The following is a 23,801-nucleotide window of genomic DNA, read 5'->3' on the forward strand; positions in this document are numbered from 1 at the left end:
TTGTCGATAACGTTGATTTATTTTTTCTAAATGCACCTAAATCCCTAGGATGATTGATTCCCGCTTTATGTCAAAGTAAACAGGTAGTGAAAATTTGATGTGATGATGATGAGAGTTTGCCACCTAAACTAAAATCCTGAGTGCGGCTCTGCTTATGGCCCATAGCGAACAACGATGCAAAGTGATATGGAATTCAGAGAGCGTAAAATTTGATCGATTCATCAGTTATGTTTTTGATCTGAGAACAGAAAAAGACAGTTTTTGAACTCTGATAAGCCTCTTTTGAACGTATCTGAATCTGATTACCTATCGTTAAATTCGCGTACAACAGAAGCAAAGTAGACACCCTCGATTCATGCCTAAAGATAGCTGTACTGCGGGCACTCGGAGCAGAAGAACGAAACATGAGCATGTGCATGAGCATGAGCATAATTGACCGCCCACGGTTGCTACTCTGTTATTGCCAGACCAGCTGTAATTACACAGAGAACCAATAGACGATGCTTGGGACTAGCAATCATCCTCAATGTGTAAAAACTGGTGATATCGAATTAGGCAATACCAACGCCAGCCACGCCATGAACGCAGGTCAAGAAAGGAATGGGTAGGAATGTGTTGACGTGACACTCGATTTGATGGAAGTCGAGGAGTACTCTGCACTTCCACGAGGAATCACAGGGATGTTGGGTAAGAGGGTAGGGTTTGCAGCAGGGTTCGTTTTGGTAAACGATAAGCTGAATTGATGTCCTAACGATCGTATAACGCGAAGGAGCTTGGGATTGAACCCACGGTCTTCTGCTCAGTAAACAAAAACGTTTGCTACTAGGCAAACGAGCTCCTTTTTAATCATCGAGTTGCTGTTATTGCCATGTAGTCATATTAACAAATAAAACGATGGACGAATCTTGATGTGGATGGGCTTGAGATTAGACTAAGGATGTTCTGCTCAGTAAGCAAAAACGGTTGCTCTAAGGCCACCGAGCCCCTCATATCACATCATACCGTTACTCAAGTTGTTATAACTATTCAAACCCGGCACCGACGACAACGAAAGGTTTAGCTAAATACACGATAAACAAGCGATCTTACCATTCATTTTTAATATCCTGGGAGTAATAAATAAATTCTTAAAAAAAAATAAAAGTAATGCATAGACTCGGAGCAGAAGAACAAAACAAGCGAGAAACTGAAGGAATGCAAAAAACCTCTTCTGCCCAGTGCACATCCATTCAAACGCTTGACATTAGATGATTTTGGATTAAGAAAATATGATAATTTAAATTTCATATAATTACTGAAGCTTATAATCAAATTTTAAGATCTTCATTTGAGCCTTAATAAATAGACCGAATGGAGAAAAAAATTATCTAGATTTTCACATATAACCAATATAAATATTAAAATGATATAAAGATTCCCGATTTTAGTCCTGTTCAAGCTTATTTCCTCCTTTTCAGACGGTAAAAATATGTCTTAAAGAACGAGAGCATTTTTTTAGCATGATTGACCGCCCGCGGATGCTAGTGCGTTATTGCCAGATTAGCTGTAATTACACAGATAAACAATAGATGATGCTTGGGACCAGAATTCATATTCAATGTGTAAAAACTGATGATCTCATACTTTAAAATAGGCAATACCAGCGCCGGTCGCGTTCGAATGCAGGTAACTTAGGGGATGGGTAGGAATACGTTGACGTGAAACACTCGTGTTGTACGAAGTGAGACATCTTCTAGAATTCCACGAAGAATCACTGGGATGTTGTATAAAATGGTTGGGCATGGTTCGTTTTGGTAAACAATAAGCAAAATTGATGGCCTAGCGATTCTATAACGCGAAGGAGCTTGGGATTGAACCCACGGTCCAGTGATGCAAAATATCATGACACTCACTCGACACTCGTCAAAGCATCAACCGACTTCTGCTGACAGAACGTTTTGTCACGCAGTGAGAGGTTCAGCCGTGGCAAACAACTATCACCAGTAATGATCGCTGCTCACAGGCAAAACCTAACACTCACTGCTGATGATGTAAAGCATAACGAAAACAGTGACGACTTCCGCAGTACGATGATGAGAAAAAGCGAAACGACAGAAGAAAATGAAAACGATGACTGTGTGAGTTACGGAAGCTTTTGGGCTCACTCACCAACACACTCACATAAGCAAGCAAAGCAGCAACTGCTTCAAAACGAGCACAGATGAGTGTCGCGATTGACGGGAATAACCAGATCGGTGATGGATCACCACCGAAGATGACATTCACCAGTTGCTTTTTACTTCCTTTGTCAACTTGATGGATAAAGAGTGCTTCGACAAGCACATTGATAGAAATGTACCATCAGCTATTTGACGATCGTGATTGTTATAGCTCGAAACTCTGCCACGGTCTTCTGCTCAGTAAGCAAAAACGTTTGCCACTAGGCAAACGAGGTCCTTATATTACAACACACCACGTGCGATCGAGTTGTTGTTGTATGCATATTAATAAATAAAGCGATAAACGAATCTTTAATGTGGAGGGGCCTGAGATTAAACTCTAATATTTTCAATGTGTTTTTTATGTTACTTCATACGCGAAGTTAGCGTTTGAACACATAAAAAACACATTAAATGTAACAACTCAAGGCGGGAGTAGCCGTCAACAATGTTGATGATGGTACAGCACGCAACAACCACCCTACTGCTTTCTTTCTGAGATGATCACGTTGGTCATGACGAGAGGAGCAACACAATAGTTGGGTAAAGAAGAATTGCATTATAACACACCATCGACTGGAAATGCTCTTGCAAACGTGGTACTTTAGGTAGTGATTAAACGTCGCTAGAACTATTCCACAGCCGCAGTCAGTTATGAGCAGAAGGAGGACGCACATCTTTTACCTGTAGACTTGAAGACATACTTCATGTCTCCGCGTACATCGTACGGGTTAGGCAAAAGATGTGCGTCAGACTTTAAAAAACTGTCGCATTAATGGCCCTTTGCTCATTTTCAACTTCTATTCAATTTTCATACTGCCGTACTCTAACGGAACTATCCATCTACCCTCTTCTAAAGATCATTCTCTAGCTAATAAATTATCACACTAAAGCTTCATGTTAAATGCTCCAACCAACTCTAATATTTTGTTCAGTGAACAAAAGCGGTCGCTCTAAGGCCATCGAGCCCCTCATATCACATCAATCCAATTATGATCGAGTTGTTGTTCTAACCATTCAAATACGGCACCAACGACGACAAGTTTCGCAATACATACGAAAAGCAAGTGATGTGACTATAAATTTATTTAATATGAAAGGACCTGGGAGTTTTTCTAAGGCAGCCGAGTCCCACTTGTGATCAAGTTGATGCTGTAATCATTCAAATTCGACGGCGGTGCCCCTTATGGATATCAAGCTACAAAAAAGCACTAAGGCCATAATTAAATTCTACTTTTACGCGGCGTCTAGACTTTTGTAACCTCTCGGAAAGGTTCAGCTCGTATTCCAGTGGACGTCACCTGTTGTAGTCAAAGCTCCTCGTATGCTGCTACTTCTGCAAACCTCTTCGCTGACTTCTTCCGAACCGTCAACGAAGTCGATCAGGCTTCACCTTCGAAGCATTGCATCGATAATTTACCCAGTTTTCATATTAGCCGTGAACCAGCTCAATTTCAGTCATGATGATATCCACAAAGCCCTCTGACGCTTCGAAACACCCAGATCCTGATCGTATTCCACCTTCATTAATCAAGAATTGTGCAGCATCGTTGGCCACTTCCGTCATGGCTTTTGAGACCTGGAAGTTTGCGTCAATTACTCCGATCTTCAAGTCGTGTAACATTCACAGCGTGGAAAGCTATCGTCCAGTCTGAATTCTGAATTGTTTGGCGAAAGTTCTGGAAAGTCTTCTGTATGACAAGTTGTACTCGTGGACAGCCGAGTTCCAACATGGATGTATGAAGAAACGCTCTACAATTACCAATTTGATGACCTACACTTACACTCTGATTGGTAGCATCGAGAAGCGTTTCCACAATCCCCACAATCTTGCTGTCACGTAGTTGAGCCGCCGCGGAGGTAGACTACTCCATGGATCGTTCGCTAGTTGGAATCGTACTTAACATCCACGAAGATCTCAGTAAAGGTTCATGATGCGTTCAGTATACCACCTACTTTTACCGCGGAAATTTGTTCCTCTAGTTTGAAGAAGTTCGGACTAGGCTTCGGTGGTAGGTAGATCTTAATGCCAGTAACGTACCACGAAAAGGTAATCTACCAGGTGTTACTGGGCAAAAAATGATAGCATTTTTTTCCTAGCTGTAAAGTAATTAGTTTTCAGGATCAAGGACTTATACATTTTTTTCCGAATATCGTAGTTGGTGCAGGACCATTCGGTCAAATTCCATTTTAGGCCGAACGCCATTAGGCCGAATTTAGAAAAGTGAAAGATGGAACTTAGAGTGTTCTTTGGAACACCCTGGATTAAAAAAAAAACATTGAAAGAATTCTCTGAGAAGGGACAAACTTGCACGAATTTATGAGATACCTTTTAAAATCTTCAAGATTCAGTATCGTTGAAAACATATCAAACGCATACAATTTATAAACTTTGTCTTTAAATCATTTTTTCTTAATTATGTGTTTTTGAATAATTTTAACAATCTCCTTCGTAGGTGACCAAACTTTTTCCTAATTAGAGAAAATATTTGAGAGATCTCGCTAATAGGACCTTTTTTAAATGAGTAATTTTTAGCCTATGAGCATTTTTAGCAGTTCATTCGAGTTCAAAAATTTTCATCAGAATTTTAAGCTCAATGACATGAAATATGAGCGGTTCTTTTTGAGGCTTATTTCACATTTATGGTGAAAAATGCATCAGCATGATTTAGCTTTCTTTACTTGCTGCTAAATCTTTGTTTAAGGTGGAGGTACGCTAGAGCCTTATTTCTGATGAATCCCTTCTTCACTTAGATAACTTAGGACACAAATATCAGCTCCAACAATAACAATATGAAAATGGACCCCACCGTGGAGTTGCAATTGCAAAGTGTGAAGTTGTTGTTAGTACGCTGGAAAATTGTAAGTAATAGTGCTAGTCCGTCATCATGTCGGTCATATTGGAACTCCATCAAGTATGTCTTCAAATTAAAACAACGCAGATGTCGTATGACCAATAATGGTCATGAATTTCCCTTAGCTTTTGGATATGTGGATATATTTTTTTCATATTTATGCTAGGTTGGACGCAGCTAGGTTGAATTAACTCACCTACGATGGGATTTAAACTTACCTGCACACTTAATTCAATTTTATCAAAATCAAATTTTTCTCCCGAAAATCTGGAATTAATCGTGTTTTATATCACACTGAAATCTGCGTGTGGTTGACGTGGATAGTTCAATACCCAAGGGAAGACCACCAACTCAATTTAACAATTAGTACTTCCTGGCCAAAATTACCAATTCAGAGCAATGAATTTCAAAATTAATGTTGTCAAAGCCATAATCTTCCCTAACCCTTCGAGCAAATCGTGAATATTCGGTACCCTTCAGGGTGACACTTCAGGATTATCCCATTTTTACCCAAATCACTCCTAACATTTTTAACGTGCACAAAATTTCAATCCATCCTATATATTCTTTCTATTCCCAACTTATCCCTTCTGCATGCACACAAATCAACAAGCAAGCCGTGCAGTTTTCAGGTCGATCGCGAAGCACTGTCAGTTTTCAACGATCTCCATAATAAACATGGTGTTAAAAAAATTTGATACGCGTTGAGTCGTTCAAGGTGGCGATTGTCCTGGCGCGTCATAGAGGAGACAAAAAAAAAGACAAATGAGAACATCTGAAATAAGAAGCAGTTAAAATCGTTGAACTGTTTATTTTTTAATCTGAATTTGAAAGAATTAATGAAACACACTCGATTAGTCCAATGGAAATGAAGAGAATCATAAAATTGAAACTGAACCCCAAATTTTCAAACGTTGAATGTGAAAATTCACAGATTTTGAGTGGTGCCAGTATTGCACGAATCCGACGATATATCTCGCTCTCTCATTTGTGGAGAGTCGGTCGAATATTATAGGGCAGGTGTGGGATGAGCAGGATGACCAGCAAACCGAGAAATCGGGAAAAAGCTGGGAATTTCAATGACAAATCGGGGAAAAAATTTATTAATCTTTTTTTTAGAAAAAAAGATTTTGGAGCTTTGAAAAGTTTTAAGATTCTTGGACCAGACTAAACTTTTTTGGAATTTTAAGTAGACTTTAGATTTTAGAATGGATGTCAGGGATAACAAGTTATTTCAGATGATATTAAAGCGCTCTAAGAGATTCACACACATACTTTCACTCCAAGTCACTTTTGGTTAGAATTTTTAAGTAAATCTGTGGAAAATTGCAAATCGGTTGTGAAGATCACAGTGTCGTGACCGGACCAAGGTTTCCAGCCTCGGTAACGGCTACACGAATCCGCGATGCTGCTATTCCTGCAGCTGCTGCCGCTTCTGCTGGGTTTCACAAATTTCGTTTGCGTGTTTAGAATGAAAGGTTTTTGCAGTTTCGTCGTGGAATCGATACATTCTATCAGTAGAGGGCTTTTGTAGTCCAGCTGTCACCATCCAAACATTATTTTTCACTGGGCATTGACTAAAATGGCTACTTCGATGTTTTTCTTTCGTTCTGTTTCATTTCAGTTGCATGCATCCCCATGACAATTTAAAGCACCCTCGTATCCAATGCAATCCCATTGGGAATCCCATATATATTTTTTTTTATCCATACTCTATTTTCGTCAAGACGACAAATTCAAAAAACTCTCTTCAATTACATTATTTTTACAGGCAAGCATAGTAAAATAAAATTCATCTGAATGAGTGTCGTTCCCCCTTGGTAATTGACCTAGATTTTTGGAAGCTTTGTGAAACTGAAAAATAAATGTAATCTCGGCTCCGCGAAGCTCTCTCAAATGATCCTCCGTAGCCTACATTTGGGCGAATTTTTCCATAAATCATAGCTAATTTAGGTATGGAACCCGCTCTATCCTGGTGAGATCACTGCGTGGAGATTGCAGGGAAAGGTACTGTGTTAGTTCCGTCTGTCTATTAGAGCTAAAAATAAGAAAATAATACCTCTCTGGGGAGAACGATATTAAGACGTTGAAAATTAATCTCATTATCATGGGGAAAATTTCATCCCCGGCTGTAGTTGCTAGCTGTCGTTGTCAGATCTCAAGGACCCTCGTCTCGCTTGTTATCGGATAAAGATTGGAATTATGTATGTGGAGATGGACGTTAACTTGAGTAACACAAAGGCCAAATTTATTATCACTTAAGTGGCCTATTCTTACTCTCCCTAAACTGTTCCGTTGAACCATTCACTTGCCATGTCCTTATCCATCTACATAAATTTCTACCAATGCTAATGAACATGCATCCAGCTGGCAGGCAGGCAGGCAGGCAGGCAGGCAGGTGGGCAGCCAAACGTGTAATCGATATCAATTTCGACAGCCAAACCAACGACCGGTTGGCCGGAATTGGATTGCCGATAATTATGCGGTGAGCAATTCTTTTGACGTTTACGATTGCGATAGCGCGCTCATATCCCGGCAATCGATAAATTTATCATCACCGCCATTTGCGGCCTCAAATGGTTCACCCGAACCGCACCGCTACGAGCTGCCTATTTCGGTCGTGTAGTAAAGTTTGCGGCAGTCGGGCTTTGTCTAACCACCACCCATCGATGGAAACACAGATGCTTGTTGTTTGAGGTTGGCAGATTATCGCAAAGTTTACAGAAGTCTGGAGGTTTTCCCCGGCATGAACACGGAATGTGGTTTGGATAGATCAGTTAGTATGTGAGTAGCTTCGTCGTCGTCGTGCTGTTTGCTTTGATGTTTGCTTGAGTAACCACAGTTCTGAAGCTTATAAGTTTGAGAGTATGTGGGAGCTTTCGAGACTGGTTTGGATTGAGGTTGCTCGCTGGAGCATCCTTTCAAAGTGAATTATGCAACTTATGTAACAAACCTATTCGTACGTTGGAATTTATTTCTAATGAGCAAGAGAGATAAGTTAAAGCATATGGTATAAATGATATTAGGAAAAGGGACATCTGAGAAAGAGTAGTTCAGGAGACCGGTGGAGGAAAATTTAGGATAGTAGATTATTAGAGGAAATAAAGAGAGAAAGATGAAAGTGGAAAATAGGTCTTAGGAGAGATGAATCAGATAAATTCAGATTCAGATAAATAAAGATAATTAATGGATTTGAAATATTTCAATATTTGATTCAATATCGTGCATATAGTAACTGAAAATAATAAACTATTATGTAATTATTTACCCATTATCTGCTTTCCGACACCTGTCCTTTATATGCTGACAGCTTATCTCTGATAATTGACAAATAATGAATGGGCTAAATTTTCGTTACATGATGCTTGATATCTGATAGCAAATGATTATCGACCGCAAGTGAGTGCAATTTGGTTCCATATTTCCTACCGTCATCGGCTGCTTCTTACCGATAACGGATATGTTATTAAATATCAATATTTGACAATTGTTGATTGGCAATCAATACCTTTTCACTTTTTACAAACATCTGATAGTGCATAACCCCATAAAAGTAATCGTTTTTTTTTTGGACGTTGATAATCAAACGGCTGATAGCTGCTGTTGTCAGCATTTTGGCGATAGTAATTCTCTGTTTATCTATACCCGAGCAGGAGAAAATATCTTATGAATACCAGCATACAGGGGGTAGTGGTTTCGGTCAGGGCCCCAATTGACCTGCTTTAAGAAAACCAGATAAAGTCGTGGATCTGATCGAACTTTCATTGTCATAGGCAAGCAAAACCATGAAGTTTGACACCCATATAGCTATGGTTCCAGTCATGTCCCAATCGACCACAACCAGAGCAACTCGTGGATCTGACCGAACTCCCATTGTCATAGGCAAGTAGAATCATGAAGTTTGACACCCATATTGATATGGTTCCGGTCATGTCCCCAATTGACCACATCCCCCAAGGCACGCAGAACCTGCTCCAAGATAACCAGAGCAAGTCGAGGATCTGATCGAACTTTCATTGTCATAGGCAAGCAAAACCATGAAGTTTGACACCCATATTGATATGGTTCCGGTCATGTCCCCAATTGACCACATTCCCCGGGGCACCCAAAACCTGCTTTAAGAAAACCAGAGCAAGTCGTGAATCTGATCGAACTTCCATTGTCATAGGCAAGCAGAATCATGAAGTTTGACACCAATATTGATATGGTTCCGGTCATGGCCCCAATTGACCACATCCCCCGGGCACCCAAAACGTGCTCCAAGATAACCAAAGCAAGTCGGGGATCTGATAGAACTTCCATTGTTATAGGCAAGCAGAATCATGAAGTTTGACACTCATATTGATATAATTCCGGTCATGGACCAAATTGACCACATCGCCCGGGGCACCCAGAACCTGCTCCAAGATAACCAGAGCAAGTCGTAGATCTGATCGAACTTCCATTGTTATAGGCAAGCAGAATCATGAAGTTTGACCCCCATATTGATATGGCTCCGGTCATGACCCCAATCGACCACATCCCCGGGGCACCCAAAACATGCTTTAAGATAACCAGAGCAAGTCGAGGATCTGATTGAACTTCCATTGTCATAGGCAAGCAAAACAATGAAGTTTGACACCCATATTGATATAATTCCGGTCATGGACCTAATTGATGTGGGGCACCCAGAACCTGCTCCAAGATAACCAGAGCAAGTCGTGGATCTGATCAAACTTCCATGGTCATAGGCAAGCAAAACAATGAATTTTGATACCCATATTGATATGGTTCCGGTCATGGCCCCAATTGAGCACATCCCCCGGGGCACCCAGAACCTGCTTCCAGATAACCAGAGCAAGTCAAGGATCTGATCGGACTTCCATTGTCATAGGCAAGCAAAACCATGAAGTTTGACACTCATATTGATATGGTTACGGTCATGGCCCTAATTGACCACATCCCCCGGGGCACCCAAAACCTGCTCCAGGATAACCAAAACAAGTAAAGGATCTGATCGAACTTCCATTGTCATAGGCAAGCAAAACCATGAAGTTTGACACTCATATTGATATGGTTACGGTCATGGCCCTAATTGACCACATCCCCCGGGGCACCCAAAACCTGCTCCAGGATAACCAAAACAAGTCGAGGATCTGATCGAACTTCCATTGTCATAGGCAAGTAGAATCATGAAGTTTAACACTCATATTGATATGGTTCCGGTCATGGCCCCAATTGACAACATCCCCCGGGGCACCCAAAACTAGCTTTAAGAAAACCAAAGTAAGTCGAAGATCTGATCGAACTTCCATTGTCATAGGCAAGCAGAATCATGAAGTTTGACACCCATATTGCTATGGTTCCGGTCATGGCCCCAATTGACCACATCTCTCGGGGCACTCAGAACCTGCTCCAAGATGACCATCGCAGCTCGTGAATCTGAAAATGCTTTTGGAGACATCGAGCTACAAAATCATGAGTATCGATACCTGTGTTGAAATTATTCAAGAGATTAATTCACATTACCGGAACCAATTTCGTGGAAATGGTCAAATTTCGGTTGTTTCTTAACCGATCTTGGAGCTCTTTTGCCACCAATCAATTCAAAATACCTTCTAGTTTCAGGAAAAAAAAAACAAAGTTGAGGAAATAAATCACACCCAAGAAAATACCAAGCGATGGAAAAAATCATTTTTTCAGTTTAATCACCCAGTGTTCACTCGGCTGTCGACAAAAGCAGGCTACTCTCGATGTGTGCCACGCGATCGTCTGTTTTCTCGGCAGCAACCATTGTGTGGTCCTTCTCATTGTTCTTCATCAGCAGTTCTTTCGATCGATACGTCGTCGATTTTGGAAAGCAACCGTTGAGTGATGAGCTGACTACGTTTTGCGTCCATTTCTGCAATGGAAGCGCACTACCCCCCGTTGGCGATACTGCCATACATTGAAACAACTGGAAGCGGCTCCCGTTCTGGTGGAGGAGGCTTTTTGGATAGCGGAAGATAAAGTGTTTATTGTGTTGTACCTTTTGACTATAGTTTTAAGATGTATTGTATAGTGATCAAGAATCTTCGGTTCTGTAAAGTTAATTTATTTTAGCCTTATCAAATAAATGAATAAACTACAAGTTTAGTCATCCGGGCGTTCCAGACAACAATGCATACATTCAGGAGTGAAGAACGTTCCGCTGTAAAAAGACATTACTTTGCAGATTAGAACGCAAAAAATCCTGCCAAATATCCAAATGCACACAAATTTAATGTAACTACCTTTAGTTTGAACTCAGTATCTCATTCTTCATATATCATCTAAACAAGGAAGACGCTAAAGCTTATCTGTATAGTTATATGGAATAAAATATTCCAATGAACTTAAACGCAAAAGGTGGTAGTTTCGAAGTATCCTTTGATCTGATTATCATTCAGGATAATTTCAAAGGATCTATTTGACAATTCCAGGAACATGGAAGTGATGCTATGAATATTTGAAGCTGACTTGTCAAATGGGCCCTTAAGAATGATACTGAATGATAATCAGTACAAAGAATTTTTATACCTGTGATCTTGACGTTTTTACCTAGGGGATGAGTACTTAAGAGGGTTAGGTTTTTATAAGTTCTTTAGTGGGAATGACACTGATAAAGACTACACATTCCAAAAGAACATTTAACGTTTTATGAAGTACTACAAGGCTTCTATAAAAAAAAACATTCATTAAACCCTGGTCAAGATAGCTTTGCCTTTATTACATCCACCAAAACCTCATTAAGACTAGAATCTGTCTAGTTGGCCCATCCCGAAGAAGGTTCTATAGAGTGCATTATCGAGACATTTCAAAAATGACATGCTGCAAAAAGGTTATATGACGAATGCATTGAGAACCATTTGAAATCCTTATTAAAAGTACAATAAAAGCCATTTTTCACCAATACTTGTGCCATTTGCCTTTGACGCTTGCTAAGCGCGCTAAAAATAAAGCATCAATCAAGATAAAAAGGGATACATAAATATCGTCCGATCTTGGCAAATTCATTGTTCAAAAATGAATCTGTCAAAAATCCTCATAAATTTTTGATGGTGAAATGGTGATTGAATTACCAAAATTATCGAAACTCATATTGTGGTCTATTTTTAGTTGACAGATTAAATTTAATGTGAAATGTGCTTCGGAAAATCGAAAGAAAAAGTCCGCCTTCGGAAAACGTTGATTTGACTAATTATTTTTAATTTAGGAAACAAAATATAGTTATATGTTATGTTAATCATTGCTCACAGCCGAGACCATTTGATGATTTTCGTAATTTATTTTACTGCTCATTGATGAATTGGTGAGAATAAAGGAAAAACATATTGAAAAACGAAGATTGTAAAAAAGCAAATGGAATAATAACAATATAGCGATAGCATAAACATTAATTATCTAAAAACCATTTGTGAAAAAGCGGTTTTAATTCATGAAATCGCTAACAAATGCAAAACGTTTTAATGCGGCTATTATGAAGATAATTTGCAGACTGAATTGTTTTTATCTGAAGCCTTTTTGCTTAATCCTATTCCGTTTAGTTTTATGACGGCATTATTGATGGCAAAGTTGTCTGGAAAAAGTTAACCGTCAAAATTTGTTTATCTTTCGATAGTTTTGTTGTGCGCTCATTGCAACGATGTTGGATCAACAAGTTGCGTGACATCATTGAAAAGGGCAATCATCTATTGGAAGCAGTTACTCAGGAAGTGAGTCTACGTAACTTGGAACAGGTGGAAGCTCAATCGTTCCCGAAAAGTTTCCTTCTTGAGTTTCCTGTCAACAGTTTTCCGCAGTCCCAATTTGGCACTGATGCTATTCGGATAATCATCGCAACGTTATTTCTGGAGAAGGCTGCCATTGACAATATACTGTGTATTCCCATCAATGTTAAGCGTCTAATTTGACAGCTTCCAGTGCTTCGTAAACCGCATTCACTTCGCTCCTCTCAGTCGGCTGCTCTGTTGTTGTTGACCGATTTTGTCGGAGCTGCCGTCCCAAAAAGTTCTGGAATTGGATTCCTTTTCTCTTCCGTTGACAGCATTGCTAGAATTATTACTCGATTATCCTTTGGCATTTCCTTGTGACTCTGCGTTTGAATGCCCCACTCGATTATGTTTTTCTCTGTCTCTAGGCGGATCCATCTTTTTAGTTTTATTTGTAAACAGTGGGAGGTTTTGTGACCAAAACGCATCAATATATGCTTATTGATCCCGTTTGAAACCGAACGGTTTAATAATTGCTTTTATAACCTTTATGGAGAATTTTGTCGTATCATCAATAAAACAAATACCAATTGATTTACTAAACAGTTTTATAAAGGGATAGAATGCTACCTTAAATTCATTTTTAAAACCAGACACTTTCTGATTTTCTCGTCAGATTTTAAAAGGTTTTTAAAACAGCATAAAGCTGAACTACTAATCAAGAACGTTTTGCACTGTTAAATGCTGTATTTAATCTGAAAAGATTGCTTACTGCCGTTATAAAACCACAATAAATCAGAGTGAAAGCCAAAAGTCTGTTATATTGTTACTTGGGATTGTAGTCGAAACATGTATCTGTCATGGATACCAAACTTAATTAAGTGGAATTAAATGGAAGATAACCTTTTTTGCTGTTTTATTTAAAGCATTTCGCTAATAACCCAATTTTATTACTTTATTAGGTCTAAGGATACTTCAAAACTACCCCCCTTTGCGTTTGAGTCCAAAGAAATGGAATTTTCTATTACTAATTTATGTTTTCCTGCTTGGGGTAGTTTTACACGAGACGTAACCCACATTGGACGTAAATCATGGAACGTAAACAAACATATCATGTAAAATTAAGTGTTCTCAAACTGAAACATAAGCCACTCGACAAAGAGAACGTGTGATTGAATCGATTTTCTCGGTTTCTTTCAACTGATTTTTGTGTCAAAAGGGCCGCTTACATGTGTCGATCTTAGGGAACCGAAATTTACACGACATTTTCGTAGTGTGCAGCTGATTACCACCTACTTTCAGAATTTCCATAAATTGGCGACCCATCGATAGTCCACCTGTTACCTGGCCACATCCCTTCGTGTGGAAACCAATCTACGCCTGTCGACTTGACATTGCAAAACAATATTTTGGTGATAAAAAAAAAACCGGCAACCTGTCTTGAGTGAGAAACATTTAATGAGCCAACAGCTGGTCAATTGCTTTTGAAGACCTTCTTGAAATTCCTGGAATGCTCTTCTTCGGAATCACTCCGCGATCCTTCATTTTCACTTTTATCTCCTACCCAGACGAAATGCGTCAGTTCCCGGCCATTCTCGTTTTTGCCTCCGCCCTCCAGCAGTACTTGAGTCAACAAAAAGTTCGAAAAGGTCAACGGAAGAAGAATTCGTGTCTGCTTCTCCGAAGCCATCGACTTTCGACGTCCCACAGATGCGTTTGCGGCTGGTCTCTAATTAAACCTGGCTGGGGAAACTTCGCATTTCAATTGAATCCCCGCCGAACCTGTGTCTAGAATTGCAAAGTGGCTAATTCATAAGTTTTAATTAATTTCGTCGTCTACCATCCTCCGCATCGCTCCAGGTGGTGGACACTTTTGACGCAGGTAGGAGCGAAAGTAAAACAGCTGTCGAATGTTATGTCATCTGAAAAAGTTTGTTGATTGCATAACCCAAATTACCCCACCCCACCCCTTAAATAAAAGTAGACAGGGAAACAGAATTTTCAGCATATTCAAACAACCATCATGAGGCATTGAGGCATATCAAATCAAGTGGAAGACTAGAACGTTTGATCGTAAGATGAGATGTGAGAGATTCCATGCCGAAGGAGCAACTTTTTCGACGACGTTAAAATTGCGGCTTGTGGTACTTCCCCGTCTCTCGCGCAGCTTCCTGGAAGGTACCAAGATGCGAACGGTAAGTCGAGGAATGTTGGGGAATATGTCGGATCCGTCTCGGTTCGTGTTATTATTTTTTTGCAACCCCGTCAATTTGTCGGAGGACATGCAGGAAAAACAGTGAGCTAACGACTTTAAATGGAAATTTTCTTGCAATTTTGCGACCCGGAAAGTTGGAGTGATGTGCTTTGAATGATTAAGATGAATGTGAATTGGTTGCGAGTTGTGATTTTCTACGCGATGAATATTTGTTTCAACCCGGGGAAGAAGTGATTGATGTTCTGTTCGTGGTAGCATTTTTGATTGCCAATATTATCATCCAATTTGATCAATCGAGGAAAAATTGTGGTTTGTTTAGTAAATCGAGTTTATCGAACTTATTATAATCAAGTAAAAGGCTTGATCCACAATTAGGTTCTAAAGAATGGAGCCACAAGTTAGTATGATGACTCCCAGAAAAAAATCATCTTCCTGATCAAAATATTGTCACTGACATTTGACGACCGGTCAGTTAAGAACGAATCCAATTAAGAAGTGGACCATGGAAACTTAATCACTCTAATTTGACAACAGCAATCTTGTGGCTGATTTTGTCAAACGCAATAGAGAGATCCGTGTAGATAGCATCAACATGCTCACCTTTTTCAAGCTCGCGAATTATAAAGGATGTGTAATGTACGAGATTTGATGCAGTGGACCTCTCCTGCATAAACCCATGTTGGACGAAGGGAAGGTAACTGCAACAAGTGTGTTTAAAATAATCCAAAACTATCAGCTGAACAAGTTTTGAAACTGCGCACAAAGCCGCAATGCCTCGATAGTTGATTATCGCCGGAAAACGAAAGAATTCTTCCGGACATCAGGGAAGATTCCTGAATTTAACGAGAGGTTCAAAACGAATGCTAGTGGTGCGCTCAGGACTCCTATACAGTATGGTATTCCATCAAGGCTAATGCTGGATGATTTTTTTAGGCGGAGACCTGCCCTTTGGATGTCATCTCTCGATAAAGGTGGATGAGATTCCACAGCTGAACGTATGGGAACCTCACTTGCATTTGAAACGTGTTCGTCAGAGAGCTCCTCGCTACCCGCTACCGCTACCCGAGCAAAGCTGGAGTTCAAATTGAAATCAAAATTTGCTGCAAAAATGATGTTACTTATTTTGAATACTCCAGTTGATCTCATTTTGGTATACTCAGCAAAAATGAGAGAAAAATTTTACAATGTTGAATCAAACGGAAAACTTACCCTGCATTCAATTAAATCAATTGGATAACTGATTTTGCATTCATAATATTTAACTGAATACGGGCCTCGCGTAAGTGGTTAGCATCCATGCTTCTCACGCTGAAAGACTTGAGTTCAAATCTTACCCCGGAGTAGTCACGAATGACCTGATATTTGTTCAACAAAACATTTAAACAATAATCGTTAGTTAAATTTTCAACAAGACGGTAACAGCAGAACTTGAAGTTAAGCTGCTTTCATTTAACTGAAAGCACAATATGTAATCAGACTTATTTCGCAACAAATGAAATCAAAATGTGTTTTCATTATGATAGGTTTATTCAATGCACCACCAATGTAGAGGGCGCCAGTCGAGTTCGAGAGGAAACGTCAGCCAAACCGTTTGTTTACATCAGAATAAGGATTTTCCACAACGCAAGTTAAGGCATTTTTCATTGAACATCTTACGAATTTCCATCGGTAATTGTCTTATTTTTCCACAGATCTGAACTGATTTGCACTTGAACTAATCACCCACAAGAAATCCGGAAGATCATACCCATTAAGGCACTTTTCTAATTTTCCATTTTTTCTCAACAAAAATATTCCTGAACACCAGCAGGATCTTTGCAAAAACGTTACAGAATTAAATTTTTCAACTGGCGATTAAGTTTTTGAGCATCTCAGATGAATCAATTTATCAGGAAAAGTAAAAAAGTGTTCCGCTTCCTATGTCTCAAGGCCAAAATTTCTGCTCACAACACTCTTTTTGACGTTCTCTTATTCACCACCAGAGGTTGAATCGATCGTCTAAAGGAACTGCAAACTTTAATATCGATTTGCTTTCAGTTTGTTAACCGACTTTGCTCGGGTAGTGTGCCATTTAACTTCTAATTGCTTGCATTAACTTGCGACCTCGACAAAGTAAAAGTTAGCGGTCTTGGACAAAATTGAATAAGACCTATTGAATGATGGACAGCTCAGTTCAGAATTCACTCACCAGGCTAACCTGACAGCGCGACTGGATAGAAGTTTGCTGTTTTTGGTAAAGTTATTCAGATACATAAGACTTTCCCAGATAACAATTTGATGCTTTATAAGTGTTGGTTAATCGATTTTAATTCAGCCTTAGATTGGATAATTTTTGTACATAGATCACGCTAACCTTTGTTCAGTTTTTAAACATCTAAATCTGGTGATTTTAATCAGCCAAAAGCTTAACAGTAATATACATTATAAGTTTTTTAAGGCATTAAATAACAGTCTTTTCCAACCCTTGTTCAGCCTTCTAATTTTATTTCAAAAATAATGAGGGAAGACCGCTTCATATCTTATGCATTTATGTGGAAATGCTTTTATTTTGTTGCTGACTAATAGGATTTACATATTTATATTGTTAGTATAAGTCTAAAAAATACCTTTGCATTTTGGGATTCGAACCGGCAGTCGCTGATTCACAGGCATCAATCACACCTACTGGACCACTTAAGCATATGTGTGGCAAAAGGTATGATCATTGACTTTAAGCACGTCAAATTTAAGTTGAATAATAGCAACCGGAAGAGTATTATACAGCAATGCAGAATTGTAAACAACAACTGGTGACAGTAAAACATTCCTCTTATTTTCAAGTGCGGCTAATACAATGTGGACACAAGCGCGTGATTTATTTCGATGGTCATTTGGATGCTATTTTAGTGCAATAATTGAGTATTAATATTGGATGTGGTCTGAAACTTCAGTGCAATATAGCAGTAAAACACAGAAATACAAATGTTAATTCTTCCGACGTCGTCGCAGCCCACATCTACCTGGAGCTATTCCTTAAAATCTCCTCTTCCTAGTCTCTACTGCTGCCTCTGCTTGTAATTAGAAAGGTAGGCAGTGAATTTAGAAGAACTAAAATGCCGAAAATGCAACGAGTGACACAGATACTGACGACATTTAACAAATCAAGCTATCAAAATTTGTGTAACGTATTGCTGATTTGTGGAGTTGTGTTAAGCTTAAAGAAGGCTTGTTCAATCTTTAGATCAGCTAACTTATTGAGGTTGGATTATGGGGATACAATTCGCATACTGCACTACTAATCAACTTTGTATTCAGCCTAATGTTAATCAGCTTTGTACACCTTAAATCAACCAATAATCAGCTTCTGTTCAGCTTGAATTGTTACTTGGGTTATTGTATGGTGGACAGTTTCCTCACCAGGTGGCGCTAGTGTACGAAGTGATTTGGTACCTTCGGCAAAGTTTTTCGGATCGTGTTTGTCTACAATTTTCATTTAAGATGCCGTTTTGGGACTGCCACCGTTACCTGTGAACCGGAAATTACACAAATGTAACGTATTGGCTTGCAACGTTCAACATTCATGGCATAAATCAACGAAAGAAAGGCGAACAAAGAATGATAATGATAGCTATCAAAATAGTAGCATAATGTTTACAAATTTAAATATAGCCCTATAGCCCTTGTTTAAACACAGATGGATCAGGTTAAGTTTTGCAAAATAAACATAATTCAGTCACCAAAAGTTGATTGTTAATTTCTTTATATTTTAATTTTTAACATTTTTTTTGGATTATTAAGATCGTGTGTGCTTTTCCTGGAAAGCATTAATATTTTCCTGAAACTTTGTCGCATACACCATTTCGACTGGAGTTCACGTTTTCTTTCTATGATTTTTTGAAAATTATTGAATACGCCATTTTGACTTTTTTTTACAGGGCTCAAAATGGTGGAATTTCAGCTCCATTGTGAATTATTACCCATAACAACAATGGAACTGCTGTATAGATATTAGTGACCGTTAACGCACACACACACTAGCGGGAATATTGCCGTGTAAAGTTGTCTATTATTTTCCTCTGACTTACCGAAAAAAATGAAGGAAATTAGATAGGTTCAATTGAGTTTGACAGCGATTTGTTATAATTTTACTCGAATATTCACTAACACGCTCTCATATATCGCCCCAATACAACCGGACGTGAAAACCTCTATAGAATATTATTCATAGTTTCTTGTATGGGAGTATGCAGTATGCAGCATATCCAAACATGAAACGATGGGTGCAGTGTCTGAGATATCATTTATCATCGCACGCAAGGAGTAGCGCTTCAACCCAGTGTAGATTGTTTATTAATTTATTTATTTGATTAGGCTCAAACGAATTGACTTTACAGAGCCGAGGATTCTTGGTCACTATACAATACATCTTAAAACTATAGTCAAAAGATACAACACAATAAACACTTTATCTTCCGCTATCCAAAAAGCCTCCTCCATCAGAATTGCAGCCGCTTCCAGTGGTTTCAGTGTATGGCAGTATTGCCAATGTGGGTCAAAGCGCTTCCATTGCAGCAATGGACACAAAACGTGGTCAGCACTCACACGTTCATCACGAAACGGTTGCTTTCCAAAGTCGATGACGCATCGACTGAAAGAACTGCTGGTGAATTACAATGAGGAGGACCACACAATGGTTGCTGCCGAGAAAACAGACGATCGCGTGGCACACATCGAGAGTGGCCTGCTTATGTCGACAGCCGAGTGAACACTGCAACCCAGTGCAGATTAATTTCGTTTGTTTTGAACATATTCGTGTGTTGATATTCACCAGTGCTTGATTATTCAACCCAAAATTGTCAAAATCAGAAGCGATCTCCAACAATGATCACGCCGGGAAGTAACGCTGTTGGTGCCCGGTCCATGAGTTGATTGGTCGATAGGTAGGGTCCAGGTGTGGGAGCTGCCTCCCTGGCGTCGATAGCATTGGTACTCAGTACCAGGGCTCTACATTTTCGAAGCTCTAAAATGTACTCGTATTTTGTTTCTCTCATACATACTTGTTCGACGCTTCATTTCTATAACCCCTAGCTAGACTATCAGCAAGAAACGAAAATAAAAAGCAGGACGCTTAGAAGGAAAGGCTGACTGTGGAACTTCTCGTCGTTGCTTTGCTCATCGCTTTCAATGTAACTAACGTCGGTTTTCTAGTTAAACGGTTTTCTATGGCTTTTAATCCCCTTTCACGAACACTCTATCACCGCTCTTTTAATTGGTTTAAAATGCGTTATGTCCGTTTTTGATCATATTTTTTAGATAAATATATGGACGGAAGATAAATTAAAAATATTACGTGTAATCTTCAAGTGTTTTCACGTAAGAAATGCTTTAAATGTGTTATTTCATTTTCCGTCATATACGTCATGAAACCTCTGTTGATGTGTTTCATGAAAGAAAAAAAACTATCAAAATCGAGCGCTCTTTCGCTCATCCGTTTCACCGAAGCTTGAAAGGAAGACCAATGGAGCGACGGGAGAAAGAGAGACAAGCGATTGAACATTTGTTTGTGCACGCCGACTGAGGTTCTAGAATGCTGCGAAGCTGTTCGACTTTAATGCTGGGTTTAGACTAGGCAAGTCAAATGATAAACTCAGTTGAATTCAACTGACTTGAACGCGAATTGAACGTGTACACCATGCCATTCAATTGACTTGATCAACTCACTTGAATTGAAAAAAGTTGAACCAGGCTCAACTTTTCAAGCCAATTGAATTCAACTGAGTTGATCATTTGACTTGCCTAGTCTAAACCCAGCTTAACAGAAAAAGAAAGCCAGCAGTCTCTTCGTCGCATCGATTTGGTCGATTGGAGCTGATATTGTGACGCCCTGCTCAGTACGGAAAACAAGATCGACGGAAAACAAATCAAAGAAAGAAAAAAAAAAATAAAAGAAGCGATCCTCAAAAGCAAATTAAGCAAATTCATTTTAGGCAAAATGATTAGTTTGAATATTGTCGATCCCATAGTATTAAACCTCAATATAATCATCAATTCGGCACGAGACAATAATTTCCCATCGATATGTGTGTAAAAATCAACACGACACGTTCTTCAGCGCTATATTTGTGTTTAAAAAGAAAATAATCATTTTGCATTTGATCCTCAAAATCATCCCCACCAAGATGAAGACGAATATTAATTTTGACAACACAACACAGGCGATAATGAATATCCAGCCCTAAGAGAAGAGGTGACAATACGGGAGCGAAAATGAACCACTTTTCTGTCAAACGTGAACCAGCTCCTGATTGGCCGATTTCATGTGCGTAAGATAGAGATAGAGATAGATAAAGATAGAGATAGAGATAGAAATAAAAGAGGAAGAAGCCCATTTTCACCTCTTTCTCTTAGATCCAGCCAGCCACGAATGATGAAAAACAAATGTTGACTTCGATACTCAGAGGTTGCCTTGATCAAGATAATGTTGTTACACGGTCAATCTGGAATACTCAAGTATATTTTACGCATTTTTCAGTATACGTATACATACGTATTCGTATACGTCAAAAGATGAGTAATTTTAAGTTCACAATTGGGAGTCATAAATATGCATTTTCATAAATTCATCAACAAATCAAAAAATGCGTAAAAAGTAGTAACTATTCAAAAAGGACAGCTTTCAGGTTTCTCTGTTCTCTCCATTTTGTATTAGCTTAACAGTTCTTTGCTGGCGGATCGTTTTAAGGTGATACTCTAAGGAAACCTTAGCATGAAACTTTAAAGGCACAAATGTCAGCTTCCACAAAACATACAAATTTGAAATTGCTACTCCTTGTTTGCTGTGCTACTACAAACAGAGAGTAGCAATTTCAAATTTCTGGATCAACAATAGAAAAGGGCTCATCAGTATTTGTAAACAAACCGTTCCAAAGCCCATTCCTCACAAATCGAAGGCCGCCCACACAAACCAACACCGTCATCGTGTAGGTGGAAGTTTCCCCTATCCGATGATCGTGTTGGTTTGCGTGAGTGGCCTTCGCTTTGTGAGTAAAGCGCATTGGAATGGTTTGTTTACAAATGCTGATGGGCCCTTTTCTATTGTTGATCCAGATTTGTATGTTTTGTGGTAGCTGACATCAAGGTTGCAAAGACTCATTTCAGCTAAAATAATGTTTTTCGGAATAATAAAACCAAAAGATGGTATGATGGCATGTTTTACTTGTAACTTACAAGAAGAGGTTACAAAGTATGCGTTGGAAACATAAAACCTGTAAATTTTGCTTTCTATGAGTCACAATCAGCGATTTGCTGATCGCTGAGTGAGTGAGTGAGTGAGTGAGTGAGTTTGTGAAAAATCGCTGATTGTGACTCTCATGAAGTGAAATAAACAGGTTTAATATGTCAAACACATTCTTTGCAACCTCTTCTTGTATCCTACCAATTCAAAATTTGATCATGGCATCTATTTATTTCATAATTTAGAAAAACATTGTTTTAGCTGAAATGAGTCTTTGCAACCTTGGCTGACATTTGTGCCTTTGAAGTTTCACGCTAAGGCTTCCTTAGAGTATCACCTTAAACATCGTAGCGTACGAACTATTCGCTATCAACGAGAAAGCAACAGGAAGACCAGGAAGGTAAAGGATACCATGCACTACATTCCAGTTAAGGATACTATTCTTGTGCAAGAGAAATGGTTGCGAGCGAGGGGGACGACTCTATCTACGCTGCAGGAAAAATTGTGTTGAGCTATGGCTAAATAGCTGCTCGCACGCTGAGTAGATAGAAAGAAGATTGATGACGATTCTGAAGATTTCCTGCAAAAAAATGATGCGCGATGCAAGTAGATGCGAGAAATGCAAGAAGATTTTTCGAAGATTGATTCGCTAGTGTGAGATTTTTTGAGCATCTAAAATTGAGATTTAGATGTGTCGCCCCCCTCGGTTGCGAGAGATTTTACGAGGAGGTGTTATTTCTCAAATTGCTCCGTGTAAATAATTTAAAATTCAACAATACAGAGAAACCCCACTCGCATATTTTTCGAAAAATAGGTAAATTTTACTTCTTTCCCGAGTTTATTTGGGGAGTACAAAGTACGCATATAGTAAACACGATTTACTCATTTATTGGCTATTCCCAGTTTCCCTCGAAAATGCGTACTGTAACTGTATAGTAGTTACTGAGTTTTTTGCGGTACCATGTATGTCAAAATTCAAATACATGCAGGTAGTTGGTCTATCTAAGGTTGTCTTCATTTTTAGCTAAGTTGAGTGTAGAAGAAATGATTTTTATCAGCACTGGATGGGTGCAAAACGAGTTCAAATTCACACCAATAATATATGTTCGCTTAATATTGATCAATAATAATAAAATATGTAGATTGTTAACATTCATTCATTGATTAATCGATTCATCGAATAAAAATCGAACATCACTAAATCCTACCAAGGCAGTTAATACAACCATAGAGGTAACTCTAAGACCACTGGGTCCTGAAGAAAATCATTATTATTTTTGGCTCACTCAGTACCAGAACAACGGTCCCAAACAGTCCCAAGCTATTTCACTCACCCCTGCATGTTCTGCATGAATCCACACACCCCTGATGTTATCTGTCAAACTTTCATAGCGAATCAAAACAAACGTAGTGTAGTAATAGAATTTCAACTAGAATAGGGTACGTTAATCGTTTGCTTGGGACCAATAGGCTACTAAAGTGGTGAGCCAATTTAAAATCGTTAGTTTCGTATTGATTGTTGATACAACTTCGAGCATTCGCAGCTCTGTGGAGCTTGGTGGATTGCGAGTCATACAATGAAAGACAATGAAAATGAAAGCTCAGATTACA

The sequence above is a fragment of the Ochlerotatus camptorhynchus genome, unplaced genomic scaffold (genome assembly GCF_037179485.1).
Source record: "Ochlerotatus camptorhynchus isolate MF236.1 unplaced genomic scaffold, CSIRO-AGI_Acam_v1.1 ptg000577l, whole genome shotgun sequence".
NCBI lineage: Eukaryota > Metazoa > Arthropoda > Insecta > Diptera > Culicidae > Ochlerotatus > Ochlerotatus camptorhynchus.